This window comes from Bufo gargarizans, chromosome 7, assembly GCF_014858855.1.
Source record: "Bufo gargarizans isolate SCDJY-AF-19 chromosome 7, ASM1485885v1, whole genome shotgun sequence".
Lineage (NCBI taxonomy): Eukaryota > Metazoa > Chordata > Amphibia > Anura > Bufonidae > Bufo > Bufo gargarizans.
This window is the reverse complement of record NC_058086.1, coordinates 197,647,503-197,667,359: the sequence shown is the minus strand read 5'-3', so window position 1 is coordinate 197,667,359 and position 19,857 is coordinate 197,647,503. Positions and strand designations below refer to the sequence as shown.

Sequence of the window (19,857 nt, the reverse complement as noted above, 5' to 3'; positions counted from 1 at the left end):
ACTATCACACTAGCGTTACAGTTTTCCGGTATTGAGTTCTGTCCTAGGGTCTCAATACCGGAAAAAAACTCTTCAGTTTTTCCCCCATTCATTGTCAATGGGGACAAAACTGAACAGAACGGAATCCTCCAAAATGCATTCCGTTCCGTTCCCAGACCGGAGAGCGAACCGCAACATGTTGTATTTAGCTTTCCGTCCTGGGATGTGGAGGAAGACGGATCTGACCAGTAGAAAACGGATCCGTCCCCCATTGACTTTCAGTGGAGTTCATGACGGATCGGTCCATAACGGACGCGGACGGTTGTATTATCAGAAGTGTTTCTGGCGATCCCGGCCGGATCCAGCAAACACACCGGTGTGACAGCAGCCTAATTTATGGATTTCTGCAGTCCCATGTAACACTACAGATTACAGAAGGTAAAAGGGTTCTCTGGGATGTAGGCGGTGCAATATGTGGGTGTGGCTTGAGGGTGGGCGGGGACACAGGGGCCCCATAATCTCCTATTGCCCGGGGGCCCCAAGCGTTGTCAGTCCACCCCTGCCTGCAGGTTTTTACACAAACAAAGCGCAGGAGCAGATCCAAAAAGAAAAGTAGTAGAATCTCCTCTTAAAACTGTCTCTCCTTTTATCATCGACACCTGTTTTGAGCTTCCACAACCGCAGCAGAAAACCTGCAAGTGTGAATGTGAGCAGAAGACAGCGGTGGGCGGGGCCTGTGCAGACAGACGGTCCAGGCTTGAGGGGAGGAGCCGCCGAGCTTAGCGGCGTGATGACGCCAAGACGCACAGCACGCTCTCACGTGACGAGGAACCAGCTGCGCCTCACGTGACCACGCGGATCCGCCCCCCCTCATCCCGCAGCCCGGTCATCCCGCGCTCCCGCCGTCAGGTAGGGTCACCTTAGATGCCCGTTCCGGGTCCTCATACGTTGTGCCCGGTTGCCCGGCGCCCTTGGCCCTGTCCACCCCAGTCTGTCGGAGCGGAGAGGGAAGCGCCTGGTTGTAAGTGGCCGCCTGTGGAGCCGCTCCGGCCTGGAGGCTGGGTGTGCGGCCTGGGCGCTGGGACCTGTGATGTGGGCGCTCAGTGTTTATAGGCTGCACCGGGGAGACTCCGCCTCACACCCTGCCAGGACTACGACTACCAGCATGGAGTTCCCGCCTGTAGTTCTAGTCAGGTTGTGGCCTGTAACACCCCCCCTGTAGGAGTCAGTGGTGGACTCGTCCTCCTGGAGTCATGTGACCGGGGGGGGGGGGGGCAACATGCAGAGGCCATGTGCTGCACTGTTCCCTATGGGGGAGGGCCCTATAGCTGGTCCTTCCCCCAGGGCGGCTGCTTGTGGCCATGTTGGCATAGGTGGCACCCCAGACATAGCTGCCCATGTTACCCAGCTCGGGTGGCACCCCAGACATAACTGCCCGTGTTACCCGGCTCTGGTGGCACCCCCAGACGTAGCTGCCCGTGGCACCCCCAGACGTAGCTGCCCGTGTTACCCGGCTCAGGTGGCACCCCCAGACGTAGCTGCCCGTGTTACCCGGCTCGGGTGGCACCCCAGACATTGCTGCCCGTGTTACCCGGCTCAGACGGCACCCCCAGACGTAGCTGCCCGTGTTACCCGGCTCTGGTGGCACCCCCAGACGTAGCTGCCCGTGTTACCCGGCTCTGGTGGCACCCCCAGACGTAGCTGCCCGTGTTACCCGGCTCTGGTGGCACCCCCAGACGTTGCTGCCCGTGTTACCCGGCTCTGGTGGCACCCCCAGACGTAGCTGCCCGTGTTACCCGGCTCGGGTGGCACCCCAGACGTAGCTGCCCGTGTTACCCGGCTCAGGTGGCACCCCCAGACGTAGCTGCCCGTGTTACCCGGCTCAGGTGGCACCCCCAGACGTAGCTGCCCGTGTTACCCGGCTCAGGTGGCACCCCCAGACGTAGCTGCCCGTGTTACCCGACTCAGGTGGCACCCCCAGACGTAGCTGCCCGTGTTACCCGGCTCAGGTGGCACCCCCAGACGTAGCTGCCCGTGTTACCCGGCTCAGGTGGCACCCCCAGACGTAGCTGCCCGTGTTACCCGGCTCAGGTGGCACCCCCAGACGTAGCTGCCCGTGTTACCCGGCTCAGGTGGCACCCCCAGACGTAGCTGCCCGTGTTACCCGGCTCAGGTGGCACCCCCAGACGTAGCTGCCCGTGTTACCCGGCTCAGGTGGCACCCCCAGACGTAGCTGCCCGTGTTACCCGGCTCAGGTGGCAGTGCAAGTCTTGGAGTCTTGCACTGTCTCTAGGGGCACTGCCCATCAGTCACTTGACCTCCATTGGTGCTACCCTGCGTTCCTGTCACTCCTTGCCATGCTTACGATATAGGTGACTATGCCCGTGCATGGGGCAGCCTGCAGCGCGCCCGTCCTGGGTCACCTGATACTCTGCTCTCCTATATTTATCCACAGTTTCGTCCTTGGCCACTTTTTGGCAGCACCACCACGCCTTGCTGCCGGTCCGTGGCTCATAATGTTGCAGTATGGCTGCTCTGTAATAACGAGGGCGTCATTGTGGAGGTCTGATAAATGGGTGGGCGTTAACAGGGCGCCTGCCAGTCTGTAATCACCACCACCCGACAATTAAAAAGTTCTACAACATACATAATATTCACCTTTTTAAAGATCTCTGCTTGCTTTCAGTGAATGGGACATTGTGTTTGGAAGCCATTCTGGCCCTGTCCACAGTCTCCATTTTTTCAGGACCAGTGAAGAGCGCTGTGCCTACCTGCTCCCCACTGCTCTGTGACCCCCGGGCTGTCTTCATTGCAGTCACCTCTGCAGCCAATGCCTGACTTCAGTGGTGGTGTCCCCCGTCATTGGCAGCAGTGGCACATGTGACACCATCCATGCTGGAAGTTTACATGAAGGAGTGCAATGAAGACAGCCCCGGAGCTGGAACTGAGCAGGTAGGTGGCTCTGGTCACAGGTACCGCAGGGTGGGGGGGAAGAAGTGAAGAAAATAAAATAGGAAATTGTTGACCACCCTTTTTTTTTTGCAGGGTGGTCATAACCATGGAAACGAGCAGTGTATAATGTGATGGAAACATGAATGTCCGTATTGCTTCCTTTTCTAGCTTCATGGATTTTTCCAGCACATTATACACTGCTCGTTTCCGTGGTTCCGACCACCCTGCAATCCAGTAACGGTGGTCGTGCTTGCACACTATAGAAAAAAAGCACGAGCCGATGTGCGCTTCCACGGTCCTAGCTACCGGAAAGGCCGGCAGTTTATTTTCCTATAGTGTGCAAGCACGACGACGACCGCCGCTGCTGGATGGTTGTAACCATGGAAACGAGCAGAGTATAAAATGATGGAAAAATGAATCCAGCCAGCAAAGGAAGCAATATGGACAATCACAATACATTACTAAGGGAGAGATTTATCCAACTACGTGCGATAGAGCAGTCGCCTGCGGTATTCTACACAGTGACAGGCGCATGTGGGTGTGTACGGTGTGTGCACCAGGAAGGTTCCCCATTAGTCCCCGGCCTTCCTGAAGGCTCTCCTGCCTCCTGCACACGTCGCAGGTTCTCACGTGGGAAAACCGCAGCGTAATTCCGTACCGGCACAACGTATGCGATTTCACAAATCTGGCCTCAACCTCGCTTCTTCGTTCCGTGGAGTTTTCACCCTTCTCAATGCAAGAGTGAGATCAGCATCAAAACCGCGAGTACAGTGTGTATTTATTCAGTGCGCTCTCTGGGGGCGAGACGGGGCCTGAGCCTTAACGGGCATGTGGATTTTTTTTTTATAGATTTTTTTTTTTGCAAAGATTTATATTTTTCTCCACTGCGTGAGAAGTAAAAGCTGCAGCTTTGCCAATGATCTATTGTTTTTTGGGTCTACAGCTCCTATGCGGGCCCGGGCGTCTCCATGGTTACAGTACACTGACGAGTCAAGTGCACTCTGTTCTTGCAGTCTCGTATATTTTCCTTGGATCTGTCCCTTCTGCTGCTTGTTGGGTATCAAGAGGGAGAACGGAAGACTACGACTGTAGGATGAGACCGCACAGGGTTTGGTGGTGATGGTAACCATGGAGACGCTTAGACCCAAAATGTCAGGTAGATTTTTATTTATTTATTTTTTACCAAGATTATTTTCAGTTGTTTAGTTTTTTTTTTTGTGTTTGAAGCAATGGAGCAGAACGATGGCTGTCAGCTGCGAGATGTGGCTTTTTTTTCTCTCTCCACGTTAGCGGCCACGTGGCGCGTCTTCTTCCTGTTTATTATACATCCTGTTAGTTTTACTATTATGTATAGTAGGGCCGTATGTGATTTTCTGCCTTGTTGTGAGGTTGGCACGTGTAGCACTACAGCCACTTCGTAAGGGTGGCCTCTGAGACTGACGTCAGATGTGACGCTGTAGGGAGCGGACAGTAGAGCCACACGTGGGCTGGTGGCCTCACAGCCTGATAGATGGTGCCGTGGCTTCAGGTCAACCTCGGCTGTTACCGGTGTAGGAAATGTGGCTGAAGATAAGTCTGCAGGGGCGGTGCGATGTTCTGCTGGGAAACCTTGGGCCCCGGTCTCGTGTGGATGTTAGGCTGACCTGTACCAGCGCGGTGTACTAGTACTGAGGTTAGTCCTGCGCCTGAAGCAGTGAACGGACCAGTCCTCCCAAATATCCCCAGTGCATTGATCTGGTATGTTTCATTTTCTTTAAAGGGGTATTCCAGTTTGATTAAAGGGGTTGTCTCATCATGGTCAATGGGCATGTCTTATAGATGCGCTCCCACCGCTGGGACCCGCCCCTATATCAAGAACGGAGCCCCGCAAGGTGGTGGCTGGAGGACTCTGGTCCGGCCACCACCGAGCCGGCTCCCCATAGAAGTGATTGGGAGCGTACCGCGCATGCGCTGCTCCCGCTCCCATTCATTTCTATGGGGCCGACGGAAATAGCCGAGCCAGCGTTGATGAAGGCCTCAGGCACACGAGCAGCGTTTTTGTCCTCATCTGGTCCACATTTTTTGTGGGTCAGATGCGGTCCCATTCATTTCAAAGGGACCGCAAAAGACATGTCCGTCCGTTCCGCAGCCCCGCAAAAAAAATAGAACTTGTCCTGTTCTTGTCTGCGTTACGGACAGGGATAGGACGGTTCTGTTACGGCCTGGACGTTCTATTCCACAAAATGCAAAACGCACACGGCTGTTTTGCGTGTTTTGTAGGTCTGCAATTCGCGGACCGTAAAACAGGGCTCATGAACACAACCGTCGCCTAACTGTGGTCCGGCTTCTAGTAAAAGGAAAACCTGCAAAATTCTGAAAGTATTCGCCATATCACGTTTTATTTTATACTGTGGTGTTGTGTAACGTCACTTTAAAAATGGGGTTCTCCTTTAAGGGGGGTGAAAACTAACACAATGGAGCCAGTTTTCTAACATTATGTAAAGATGTACAGAGGCGGAGTTCCACAAGTGACATTCTCATAGGTGGCATCGGACATCTTGGTGCTGTCGGGCTATGTGCGCCGTAGCGGACCTGGCCTGCAGCTGTGGCCCCCAGTCATCAGCCGGGATCTTTGGGGGAAGCTATTATCAAGTGCGCAGTTTCCCTGCAGTGCTTCCACAGGTGATATTCAGTATTGGGGTCAATTCACACGTCCGTTTTTTCTTTCCTGATCGGTTCCGTTTTTGCGGAACAGATCTGGACCAGATCTGGACCCATTCATTTTCAATGGGTCCTGAAAAAAAAATCGGACAGCACAATGTGTGCTGTCCGTTTCTGTTGTTCCGTTCCACATGTCCGAAAAAATATAAAACATGTCCTATTTTTTTTCTGCAAAAATCGGATCCTGGTACAATACAAAGTCAATGGATCCGCAAAAAGCGGAAGACATTCGTATTCCGTTCCTGGAAATTAAATCCTGCAAACAGAAACTTTTTTTTTTTCAAAGAAATCCAAACAACTTTATTTGCTTATTGAAATTTATACATGTTTCCGTTTTTTGCGGATCCGAAAAAAACGGATGACATACGGAAACATTTTCAAGAACAACGGATCCGCAAAAAAACGGACCGAAATTCGGGATATAGAAAAATACTGACGTGTGAATGTAGCCTTACGCTGTTCAGATTGAAATCACAAGACTTGCACTGTAATCCGAGGGCGTGCGGGGTCCTTCGGGGCTGCTCTTTATAGCCGGTCCCTACTTTAGCTTGCAGGTGCGTGTTAAAAATGAGGGACCTAGTGCTGTAGCTTCTTATGCACAATTTATGCTTGCTGTCAGTGAATGTTACCGAAATGCTCCCTAATGAATTATTACCAGAGGGGGACCTGGCTTAAAGGGGTTGTCCGCTTTTTACTATTGATGACCTTTCCTCAGGATAGGTAATTAATACCAGATCCCCACTGATTAGTCGTATGAAGAGAAGGCAGCGCTTGCGCGAGTGCTGCCTTCTCTGCTCGCAGAGGGTAACAGTTGTTACTACAAGCATGGCGTCCTTATTCACTTCTATGGGACGGCTCGGCAGTATTCACGTGAACAGACGGGGCGTCCTATAGAAGTGAATAGGGACGCCATCATTGGTATTACTCCCGATCAGCACTGCGATCGCTGCAGGTAAACAGAGCAGAGAAGGCAGCGCTCGTACAAGCAGCCGATCGTTGGGGGTGTTGGGAGTTAGGTCAGCAATATTAGATCTGCGGGGGTCCTATCATCGAAAGGTTATCAATAGTAAAAAGCGGACAACCCCTTTAATTCCTGTGGTTCCCCTTTAACTTTCGGGGGATATGGTGAGGCCGTGGTCTGGACTGAAGCAGTTCTGAGAAGCGGTGATAATTGCGTTAGCGCGCGGCTGACGGGATGGGCTGCAGGCATAAAGTGCTTCATAACCAGGAAAATCGAATAGAAGCGCGTTTCAGAGCGGCAGGATCTGCTCTCATTAGACGTGTAATGTGATGAGGTCATCGCTCCCTACATGCGGGAAACCGAGTTATTATTGAAGAAAAGTGTTACTTTAACCCCCCCGACGGCCCATTACCACTTTATAATCCACTCATTAGACCCGCTCTTCATTTCGTTCAGTAACGTCATGTCTGCTGCCTCCACGTTCAGCCTTTAACCCCTGTGTGACTGTACGGACAGCTTGGGGGGGGTCTTAGGAGTTGTCCAGGATTTTACTGATGATGGTCTGTCCTCAGGATAGGATATCAGTGTCTGATCTAGGGGTAGGCAACCTCCGGCACTCTAGCTGTCGTGAAACTACAACTCCCAGCATGCATACTTGCTCTTCCCAGAACTCACAGAAATGAATGGAGCATGCTGGGAGTTGTAGTTTCACAACAGCTGTAGTGGCGAAGGTTGCTGATCCCTGATATGATCGGTGGGGGTCCGACACCTGGTACCCCCGCCTGTCTGCTGTTTTGCTTTGGCCTGAAGCACACAGCGCCATCCACTGTGCAGTGGACGACGCTGGTAACTGCAGTGCTGCCCCCATTGAAGTGAATGGTAACCAGCTCTGTCCACTACACAATGGGTGGAAGTATGGGATGTCAGACTGTCGGCCATCGGATATTGATGCCCTCAATCCTAAAATGATGAACAACCCCTTTAAATGTCAAGTTGTTAAGTTAGAAATTGGAATCCGTTTAATCCTCATTCACACATCCGTGTCCGTGCTCAAATCTGTGGTCAGTGATGCATCCATGAAGCTGTCCGTGTGTCCGTTTTTTTGCTGCATGGACAAAATAGAGCATGCATCCTTGCTAAAAACACGGACCCGCGGATGGTTCTAAAACACTGATGTATGAACACACACATTAAAATGAATGAGGACATGTGAATGAGGCTTTAGTTGTGTGTTCTGGGAAAGCTGGGTGGTCGCCAGTGAAGCTTCCAGACTACAGTGGACTATCCGAAGTCTTGGGAAGTGGAGTGACAGCTCCAAGAGAGATGTACTGGTGCCACAGGTTGGGTTGCACTGGGTATCGAATTATTGATACTTTTGTACCGGTATCAATTCGATACCGGGATTTGACATTTACCGATACTGGGCTGCGCTACTGCACAGCCTAGTATCAGAGAACATGGTGCACGCCGCTCTCAGCGCGCTCCATGTTCTCAGCAGCACAGGGGAGAAGCAGTCTCTTCCTCCCTCCCTCCCCTCTGCTGCCGCCAATACGAAGAGAGACGGGAGGAGGAGGTGCGGCTGCACTGCGCCACCAATGATAACTAACCCATTAATACAAATATAGGAGGCGGGTGCCGGTGGCAGAATCACATAGCCGGCCTCTTTGATAGTGTGCTGCGATCCACGGCAGTTAACCCCTCAGGTGCCGGCTATGTGATTCTGCTGCAGGCACCTGCCTCCTGTATTAAAAGGCTACTTATCTTCATTGGTGGCGCAGTGTGCCCAGCCCCCCCAAGTATTATAACTATTAGAATCATTGGTGGCCCATCCCTTCCTCTTCATTCATTGGTGGCAGTGGCAGCTTTTGACCAGAGCCCCAGCAGTGTAATCTTTGGGCTCCGATCGGTTACCTGGCTGCCATGGTAACCTCCCTGCTGCTGTGTGCACAGAGCAGCAGGGAGAGTGTGCGGTCCTATTCACCCTAAAAGAGCTCTGACAAGGGATTAAACGATCCCAGGTTCTGGCCCTCAAGGGGGAAATAGTTATTAAATTAAAAGTAAAAAATGTTGAGTATAAATCACCCTCTTTCCCAATCTTACATATATATAAAAAAATATCTATATAATATATAAACAATAAATAAACATATTACATACGGTCATGCCCAAAAAAGTGCGAACTGTTAAAATATAAAAAAAAATCTCCTATGAGGTGAACACTGTAACAGAAAAAAAAAAACCCACAAGATTCGCAATTTTTTTTGTCACCTTGTCCCCCCAAAAAATAGGATCGGACTGTTCGATTATGGGCCGCACGCTGCTTTTTTTGGGTGTTTTTTTATTTATTTTTATTAATTTTTTTCGGTGGCATCCAGTATTACAATACTTTTTTATGGTATTAATATTCGAATCAAAATGTTGGTATCGTGACAACCCTGGTACTAGGAGACCTGTATGAATGTACAAGTGAAACTCGAAAAATTAGAACATCGTGCAAAGGTTTTTTATTTCAGTAATGCAAAAAGGTGAAACTAACACATGAGACTCATAACAGGCAGAGCGAGAGATTTCAAGCCTTTATTTGATATAATTTGGATGACTATAGCTTACCGCTTATGAAACCCCAAAGTCACAATCTCAGGTCCCTTTGCTCGGGGGGTATGGATTACTGTATATACTCGAGTATAAGACGAGTTTTTTGGCACATATTTTTGTGCTCAAAAAGCCCCCTCGTCTTATACTCGAGTATAGGTTTTGATTGTGAAAATTCGCAAAAAAAACTTGCATTCAAATTTTCGCATAAAAATTCGCATGAACTGGTATTTTCCCAAAAATCGAATATTCGCTTTAGTTGGTTTTTGTACTGTTAAAATTATTGTTGATACCATATTGTTTTTCTTTGAAATAAATATTCAAAAACCTTTAACCTACTGATGCCTCAATTAATGTAATTTTATTGGTACGGTATCTATTTTTATTTTTGAAATTTACCAGTAGCTGCTGCATTTTCCACCCTAGTCTTATACTCGAGTCAATAATTTTTCCCATTTTTGGGGGGTAAAATTAGGGGCCTCGGCTTATATTCGGGTCGGCTTATACTCGAGTATATACGGTAATTAGCTGACTAGAGTGCGACACTTTGAGCTGAGAATATTGAACCTTTTCACAATATTCTAATTTCAAGCTGCATTTCTGAAATAAATGAACTTTTGCACAATATTCTAATTTTTCAAGTTTCACCTGTAGATCTGCCTCTTGAGGTTCTGGCCAAGCTGGATGACTGGGATATGTACTGGCGTCTCCCAGTTTTTCCCAAGAAACCCATACTGATTTGCTACAATGTAACTGTGATTGTCTAGCCTGGATACATTTGTAACAGTTCAGTTGTGACAAGCAGTGATGGCCAGTTCGCATTGTTCGCCCGTGAACATATGCGGGCTGCCATCTTTTTTTTACAATTCCGGCGATGCACAGGTAAGCCTGTGCCGCAAGCCGGTCTGAAAACAAATGCGGTCAACGGGAGCAGGCAGTTCCGAGAACAGCCACCGGGGGCCTTCATCGGGCTGTTCTCGGAACTGCCTGCTCCCGTTGACCGCATTTGTTTTCAGACCGGCTTGTTCTCGGAACTGCCTGCTCCCGCTTACCGCACTTGTTTTCAGACCGGCTCGCGCACAGGCAAGAGCTTACCTGTGCCTCGCCGGACTTGTGAAAAAAAGATGGCAGCCCGCATATGTTTGCGGGCAAACAATGCGAACTGGCCATCACTGGTGACAAGGATTAGGTCTCAACTAGCGTTGAGCGAGCATGCTCGGCACATCAGTGTTCGGCCGAATACTGCAGGTGCTCGAGCACAATTGAACACAATAAAAATCAATGGGAGACCCGAGCATTAAACCAAGCACCCCCTGCTCTGAAGAGGAGAGGGTGTCTGGTTCACAGAAAAAGGTTAGAAATTGATGGGAACACCTCCGAAATGGTTTGAAAACAGCATTAAGAGGATGGCTGGATGCATCTTGGACTCCCATTACATATGACATACAATAGACAACCACACAAAGGCTATATGCCAAAAGCCAGGTATCTGCAATCCAACAACCTATCCATGAGACGGATAACAGCCAGCATACCTTACAATGGCAGCCTTGTGCACTATGAGATATTCCAAACCAGCTCTCATCTGACTGAGAACCAGTAAGCCTCAAAGTTGCTTCGCATCTGTTGGATGGCTTGGGTGGACATGCGCACCTAGATCAATATCATTAGGATGACAAAAAGTGTTCTGATTGTCCTAACATAATATTCAATAACCTTTCTATATAGTTTTGTCATGTAAACTCTTGCATAATCGTGGCCATATGCAAATTAGCTGAATCTGTTTGTTTTTCAGCTGAAACACCATTTGCATGGAAAATTTGCGATAAAAATTTGTGATTAGAATATTCGTGATCAACACTACTCATGAACAGCGCCATCTATTGTTTTATTCGTTTCAAAATCTCTTTTTTTTTTTAAAGTAGATTTTATTAGGTTTTTATATAATTTGCACATTTACATTTAAAGGTGCATATTGGATCAAATTACGGGTCATATTCTTTTTTTTTTTAGACATGTGCAGTGAAAACAAATATAAAGCACATATAAACAGTGCAATAATCCTTTCCCTAAACATTTCCCCACCCTCCCCCCTTCTATACAGGTGATGTGGTTTAAAGTTTTCTTTTTATTCTAGGTATTCCTGGAGGTGTACAGTGTCTCATTGCGGTGTAGTCTCATGGTAGTGCGTCTTTTATGTAAGAATTGATGCTTTATATGTTATTGGTTTCATAGTCTTATGACAAGACTATGAACCCAATAGATGGCGCTGTTCACGAGTAGTGTAGATAGCGAATATTGTAATCGCGAATTTTCCATGCAAATAGTGTTTCAGCTGAAAAGGCAGATTCTGCTCATTTGCATGTCTTTCCCATATGCCCATGTTTATGCAAATGAGTTCACATGAAAAAACTGTATAGAAAGGTTATTGAATATTATGTTAGGACAATCAGAAAACTTTGTCACCCTAATGATATTGATCTAGGTGCGCAGGTCCACCGAAGCCATCCAACAGTTATGAAGCAACTTTGAGGCTTACTGGTTCTCAGTCAGATGAGAGCTGGTTTGGAATGTCTCAGTGCACAAGGCTGCCATTGTAAGGTATGCTGACTGTATCTGTCTCATGAATAGGTTGTTCGCTTGCAGATACCTGGCTTTTGGCATATAGCCTTTGTGTGGTTGTCTATTGTATGTCATAGGTAATAGGAGTCCAAGATACATCCAGACATCCTCCCCACGCTGTTCCCGAACCATTTCAGTGGTGTTTTCCATAAATTTCTGACCTTTTCCAATGAACTAGACACCCTCCCCTCTTCAGAGCAGGGGTGCCTGGTTTAATGCTCGGTTTCTCCCATTGACTCCCATTGTGCTCGGGTGCTCTGCAGAGCACCTGAGCATCCCGAGGTGTTCTACTCGAGCACCCGAGCACTTTGGTGCTCGATCAACACTAGTCCTAACTGATGAGTTTTGTTCACTTGGTGGAATAACCCTTTGTGTTCCAAAAGTCCACCACAGATTTACAGTATGATGCTTATAAACTGGCTTTTTACATGTAATGGGGGAAAAAAACACGTGACTTTTTTTTTTTTCCTTTGCAAAGGTATGTCACACTTTGCAACGAAACACATACACCCTTACAGTGCTGTTCTTACACCTCTCCCGAGGCAGTAAAATCGCACCTAATAGCTTCAGTCCTGCAAATGTAATCAACATCCTACCTCCACGACTTAAACATGAGTCACCAGTATTTAAAGGGGCTGTCCTGCCAAATATATTGAATCCATACCCTCAGGATAGGTCATCATTACCTGATCAGCAGGGGTCTGACACCAGGTGCCCCGGCGATCAGTTGGTTGAAGAGCGGCGCTGCTTCCTGTTCATTACACTGCGCTTCGTCTCCTGTGGAGCGGCGGCGTAGTGTGATTACAAGCACTCCCTCCAGTACGAAGTGCGGCATAATGAACAGGAAGCGGAGTTCACATGGAGCGCTACCGCCATTTTAAGCAGCTGATCGGCGGGGGCAACGGGTGTTGGACCCCTGCTGATCAGATATGGATGACCTATCCTGAGGACAGGTCATCAGTATATAATGCTGCACAAGCCCTTTAATGCCGCGATAGGGTTTTATTTCTGGCATGTAACACCAGAGGTGCATAGGGGCTGTGGACACAAAACGGGGGATTATTTGTCTGTACTGTGCCAAGTTGCAGTGGAGCAGGAGTTTGCACGCCCTGAATGATGTCTGAGGAGTCACTTTTGACTGTAAACAAGGGAGTCGTTTTTTTTGTGCTCATCGCAGCATGAACCTCACCAGATGTTTTTGAGACTTTTTTTTTTTTCTAACGATTTGGTAAGTAACAAAGCTTAGTATTGTACGAATATTCCTCAGCAGCTGTAATCCTGCCGATCCCGAAAAGTGAGGGACCAAGGTCCCTTTGACATGTGACCAACACAGGGACACTCCCCGCTGTCTCCTGTGCCAGGGATCCGCAACCTTCAGCTCTCCAGCTCCTGTGAAACTACAACTCCCAGCATGCATACTTGCTTAGCTGTTCTTGTAACTCTCATGGTACTAAAAGGAGGATTCTGGGAGTTGTAGTTTGAGAACAGATGGAGTGCCGGAGCTTGCTGATCCCTGCCAGGTCCTTCAGCACTGCTCCATGTAAGTGAATGCATAGCGGGTGGCCAGTAAGGTTACCGAATGCGTCGGAAATCCGCTTCTTGTCTTGGGGGTTCCTGCACCATATTTTACACTGCAGCTCTGCTCTGTTAGTGAAATGTAGTGATCTGTGTCTCCATCAGACTTCACCTGCATTTGTCTGTTGGAGTCTGCACCTTCTGTCTGATCCGAGCTCTCCCTGGCCGTATTGCGGCTCCGCAGTACACGGGCGCCATTCCGTGGGCATTCTGCACAACGGTCCGCAAATCCGGAGATGCGGAATGGTGCAGTACGGAAGCACGGGAGTTTCATCTCGTACTTCCGTTTCGCAAAAAGATAGAACATGTCCTATTTTTTTGCGGAACGGCCGGATCGCGGACCTATTAATGTAAATAGGTCAGCGATCCGCTGCGGCTGCCCCACGGTTGGTGTTCGTGCATTGCGGCCTGCAGCACGGCCACGGGGCGCATACGTGTTCGTGTGCAAGAGGCCCAACTCATTGATTTCTATGAGCATGTCCTGTGCAATGAGAGGAAGGGGCAGACGCTGAGCCGTCTCATCACCTCTTAGGAATAGTGCAGCCGGCCCTCTCTGCCCTCTGACGCCTCCCCCGGCCTACTGCATGGCCCCCCTATTTCCATGGCCTCTGCTTGCGGTCAGTGAATAGGAAGGAACATTCCCCGGTTACATCCAGAGGATAAACTTGTGTACAGACCCGATACTTTTCACAGCTTAGGTTTTGGTACATTGGTATCTAGTCCAGAAGTCATGTGATATAATAAACCTTTAATTTACAGATCATCTCTTATTACTGATTCGGCAAATTTGATGTTGGAATAAGCGGTTTATAGCAGCGAGAGCAAAGGCCGGAGCCGAGGGTTACAGCGCTAATTACAGTCGGCGTGTACAAGTGATTTATGACCTGCCGGAGCGCAGGCGCGACTGTCACTAAGGCCTCATGCACACAAAAGTTGTTTGGGTCCGAAAAAAATGCGGCTCGGTTGCGGATCCACTCGCTGTCCGAATCCGTTGCTCCATTCCGTGGCGAACAAGAATAGGCATTTCTATCATTGGCCGCCCGTTCCATTCTGCAAATTGTGGAAAGCACATGGCCTACATACGTGTTTTGCGAATTTGCAGGCCGCAAAACACGGCGTGATCATGTGCATGAGGCCAAACACCTGTGCACTGCGGAATTATTAGTGTCCAATAAAGCATATTCATTCCCATTCCATGTTGGACACTGGCTCCCAGTCCCTACCACCTCCTTGCTGTCGACCCAGAGATGCGACTGCTCAACCAATCACGGACTGCTGCAGTGGTCACATGTCTGTCAAGAGGAAACGGAAGCTTTTTTTAAATGTCTTATAATATCCTGCATTCTAGGCCAACCCTTTTTAAAGTGGTCGTCCAAGTGTTTAATACTGATGACCTATCCTCAGGATAGGGCATCAATGCATGATTGGTGGGAGGGGGGGGGGGGTCTGACTCGGGATAGGGCATCAATGCATGATCGGTGGGGGTGGGGGGGGGGGTCTGACTCGGGATAGGGCATCAATGCATGATCGGTGGGGGTGGGGGGGGTCTGACTCGGGATAGGGCATCAATGCATAATCGGTGGGGGTGGGGGGGGGTCTGACTCGGGATAGGGCATCAATGCATAATCGGTGGGGGTGGGGGGGTCTGACTCGGGATAGGGCATCAATGCATGATCGGTGGGGGGGGTCTGACTCGGGATAGGGCATCAGTGTCTGACTCCCGACACCCCCGCCCATCAGCTGTTTGAAGAGGATGGAGGATTTGGGCAAGTGACACCGCTGCCTCGCAGCTCCAGTGCATGGCGCTGTGCTTGGTATTGCACTTGAGTGATGCTGAATTGCACTTAAGCCACATGACCAACGTACCGTGACATCACTGGCATCGGAATAGGCCTCAGCGGTCACAGAGCGCCGTTGCCTCTTCAGACAGCTGATTGGCGGGGGTTCTGGGAGTAGGGTCCCCACCGACCGGATACTGATTACCTGTCCTGAGGACAAAGCATCAATATTCTGCTTCTGGGAAAAACCCTTCACTGATCCTCGGACAACCCCTTTAAAAACAGCAGTTCAGGCAAGATGGCTGCACCTTTTTTTCATGTACAGAAAATAGAATAAAAAAAAAACTAGTCAAAAATAATTTCTTAAAGATTAGAAAACAATACAGTTTCGGAATAGATTCCTAAATAATGAATAAGTGACTTTTAGTCTCATGATTGGGTGGATGATTAGCGTTTGGTGGGGGGGGGGGGGGCGGGGCGCAACTTTATCCGATAGTTTTAGGCTACTTTCACACTGGCGTTTTGGCTTTCCGTTTGTGAGATCCGTTCAGGGCTCCTCTCACACGCGGTCCAAAACGGATCAGTTTTGCCCTAATGCATTCTGAATGGAAAGGGATCCGCTCAGAAGGCATCAGTTTGCCTCCGTTCCGTCTCCATTCCGCTCTGGAGGCGGCCTGCAGCGTTTTTCTGTCCGTCTGACGAGACTGGCACACAATGTAAGTCAATGGGGACGGATCCGTTTTCACTGACACAATCTGGCACAATAGAAAACGGATCCGGATTGACTTTCAATGGTGTTCAAGACGGATCCGTCTTGGCTACGTTAAAGATAATATAAATGGATCCGTTCTTAACGGCTGCATGCGGTTGTATTATCTGAACGGATCCGTCTATGCAGATCCATGACGGATCCGCACCAAGCGCGAGTGTGAAAGTCGCCTTAGTTTTGTATTTTCTTGCTGCAGTGCTGCGTCCTCTCCGGTGTCACTTTTATATTATCATCATTGCATCCACAACCCGCAGCGTGTCTGTAAAAAACACCAAAATAATCTCATCCGTCAGTGATCAGTCGCCTCCCATCAGGTTTGCTGGTGGCTATTCCAGTGTGACACGTATATATACTGCTTCCATTATTTACTATATACCGTACCGTTAGGTCCTGACTGTCGGAGAAAGAACTCTGACCTCTGTTCAAGTGACCCTTAAACGAGTTTAATGATGGAAGGGGGCTCCAGGATCGAGGGGGGGGGGGGGCTCCAGGATCGAGGGGGGGGGGCTCCAGGATTGAGGGGGGCGGGGTCCAGGATTGAGGGGGCTCCAGGATTGAGGGGGCTCCAGGATTGAGGGGGGCGGGGTCCAGGATTGAGGGGGGTCCAGGATCAGGGGGGTCCAGGATCAGGGGGGTCCAGGATTGAGGGGGGTCCAGGATGCTCATTTGTTGACCAGAGTGTATAGCGGTTACAAAGCCGGTCTCTCTCACTCCGGAGGACCCGTTCTGTCCTGCATTTCACAGACAACCCATTGATGTGAATGGACACTGCAATGCTTCATTTCTCCTGTGATGGCGCTGCAGGGAAATTGAACCCTTACTGACAGGTTTCCCACAGATTACACTGCTGGTCTCAGCAGGAGAATACTCTACCATCTGTATATTTTAAAGGGGCCCTTCCCACAAATAAGAATTTTTAAAAGCGGGGAACCCCTTTATAAGTAAGGCTACTTTCACACTGGCGTTTCTGGGTCAGCTTGTGAGATCCGTTTCAGGCCCAAAACAGATCAGTTCAGCCCCAATGCATTCTGAATGGATAAGGATCCGTTCAGAATGCAACAATTTGGCTGCGTTTGGTCTCCGTTGCGTTTTTTTAGATGGACACTTAAACGCAGCTTGCAGCGTTTTGGTGACCGTCTGAATATGCAGAGCCAAACAGATCCATCTAGACTTACAATGTAAGTCAATTGGGACGGATCCGTTTTTCACTGACACAATATGGTGCAATTAAAAACGGATCCGTCCCCCATTGACTTTCAATGTAAGTCAAAACTGATCCGTTTTAACTGTCTTTTTTTTTTTCTTTATAAATAATGCAAACGGATCTGTTCTGAACGGTTACACGCGTTAGCATTATTTGTGCTGATACAAGACAGATCCGCACAAAACGCGAGTGTGAAAGCAGCCTAAGATAGCTCAGCACTGTTTTATCTGGGGGGGGGGGGGGGGAACAGTTACCCGCGAAATTGATTGGATCACATATATCATAAACGATGATATGATGATAAATGTTGTATCCTTTATATCACAGATGTGAACAGAGTCTAGTATATTTTATACATTAATTCCTCAGTTTTCAGAATGTCCGCTTGCTGTCACTGAATGGAAACTCTAACAGCATTGGTAAACCCGAGTAAATGCAAGTCACACTGCTGCCGGTACCTAACCTTTGTGACATGGTATGCTAAAGGGTTAATTGAAAAGAACAGGTTCAACACCATTAGCTGTAGCCAAAAGCCATGTCCAGTGCAGCTTTTAGCTTCCGTTAAATTGAATGCTGCCCTCCATCCTCTGCCAAGAATGGGCGCGGGCCTCTTGACAGGCGGCGGGGGGGCGCGGGCCTCTTGACAGGCGGCGGGGGGGGCGCGGGCCTCTTGACAGGCGGCGGGGGGGGGCGCGGGCCTCTTGACAGGCGGCGGGGGGGGCGCGGGCCTCTTGACAGGCGGCGGGGGGGGCGCGGGCCTCTTGACAGGCGGCGGGGGGGGCGCGGGCCTCTTGACAGGCGGCGGGGGGGGGCGTGGGCCTCTTGACAGGCGGCGGGGGGGCGCGGGCCTCTTGACAGGCGGCGGGGGGGCGCGGGCCTCTTGACAGGCGGCGGGGGGGCGCGGGCCTCTTGACATCTTCTATTTGTAAATCTGAATTTACTTGAGCTATTAAAAAAAATTATAATAAATGGCCCCATCTGCAAAATGAATGTTCTTCTCCAGGGCTGATTTGTAGAGGAGGAAGACGACAGCTGAGCAGATTAACTATTGAAGGCATTGACCCCTTGTCCTGTGAGGAGCAGAAGGACCACATGGCCGTAGCCTAATCCTGTTAAGGTGTTAGTGGCATAGACAGTCACTGGGCGCCCAGTGGGCACCGTGCAGGCCAGAGCTCATTTGTTGCTGGAAAGATTGAAGGGACATATTCCATAAATGTAGAATAAATAATTACGTTTGGTCCCCCACATCTGTTTACAGAATGGGGTTCCCCTAAAACTCTCTTGCCGAATCCAGGTACAGAATGAATGGAGAGATGGCCGTGCATATCCATTCCCTCCACTTCTATGGAGAGAGTGTGTGGGGACCAGAGGTGGGACCTGTCTGAACATCTACTCTTTGTGACCTACATACAGTTGCAAGAAAAAGTATGTGAACCCTTTGGAATGATATGGATTTCTGCACAAATTGGTCATAAAATGTGATCTGATCTTCATCTAAGTCACAACAATAACAATAGACAATCACAGTCGGCTTAACCTAATAACACACAAAGAATTAAATGTTACCATGTTTTTATGGAACACACCATGTAAACATTCACAGTGCAGGTGGAAAAGTATGTGAACCCCTAGACTAATGACATCTCCAAGAGCTAATTGGAGTGAGGTGTCAGCCAACTGGAGTCCAATCAATGAGATGAGATTGGAGGTGTTGGTTACAGCTGCCCTATAAAAAACACACACCAGTTCTGGGTTTGCTTTTCACAAGAAGCATTGCCTGATGTGAATGATGCCTCGCACAAAAGAGCTCTCAGAAGACCTACGATTAAGAATTGTTGACTTGCATAAAGCTGGAAAGGGTTATAAAAGTATCTCCAAAAGCCTTGCTGTTCATCAGTCTACGGTAAGACAAAATGTCTATAAATGGAGAAAGTTCAGCACTGCTGCTACTCTCCCTAGGATTGGCCGTCCTGTAAAGATGACTGCAAGAGCACAGCGCAGACTGCTCAATGAGGTGAAGAAGAATCCTAGAGTGTCAGCTAAAGACTTACAAAAGTCTCTGGCATATGCTAACATCCCTGTTAGCGAATCTACGAAACGTAAAACACTAAACAAGAATGGATTTCATGGGAGGATACCACAGAGGAAGCCACTACTGTCCAAAAAAAACATTGCTGCACGTTTACAGTTTGCACAGGAGCACCTGGATGTTTCACAGCAGTACTGGCAAAATATTCTGTGGACAGATGAAACCAAAGTTGAGTTGTTTGGAAGAAACACACAACACTATGTGTGGAGAAAAAGAGGCACAGCACAACTACATCAAAACCTCATCCCAACTGTGAAGTATGGTGGTGGGGGCATCATGGTTTGGGGCTGCTCTGCTGCGTCAGGGCCTGGACGGATTGCTATCATCGAAGGAAAAATGAATTCCCAAGTTTATCAAGACATTTTGCAGGAGAACTTAAGGCCATCTGTCCACCAGCTGAAGCTCAACAGAAGATGGATGTTGCAACAGGACAACGACCCAAAGCATAGAAGTAAATCAACAGAATGGCTTAAACAGAAGAAAATACGCCTTCTGGAGTGGCCCAGTCAGAGTCCTGACCTCAACCCGATGGAGATGCTGTGGCATGACCTCAAGAAAGCGATTCACACCAGACATCCCAAGAATATTGCTGAACTGAAACAGTTCTGTAAAGAGGAATGGCCAAGAATTACTCCT

The 19,857-nt window shown here is 49.0% G+C and overlaps 1 protein-coding gene across 3 annotated transcripts in view; it reads left to right on the top strand.

Annotated features, from left to right (window-relative positions):
• Window positions 1-781: 781 nt before the first annotated feature.
• Window positions 782-19,857, top strand: part of LOC122943410 (t-SNARE domain-containing protein 1-like) — a 153,103-nt gene continuing 134,027 nt past the window's right edge. For 2 of the 3 annotated variants that reach the window (XM_044301126.1, XM_044301125.1), the window contains exon 1: window positions 782-888. The gene's annotated coding sequence lies outside the window, so the exon portion shown is untranslated. The remainder of the gene's footprint in view (window positions 889-19,857) is intronic. The other variant, XM_044301127.1, reaches the window with a different exon arrangement.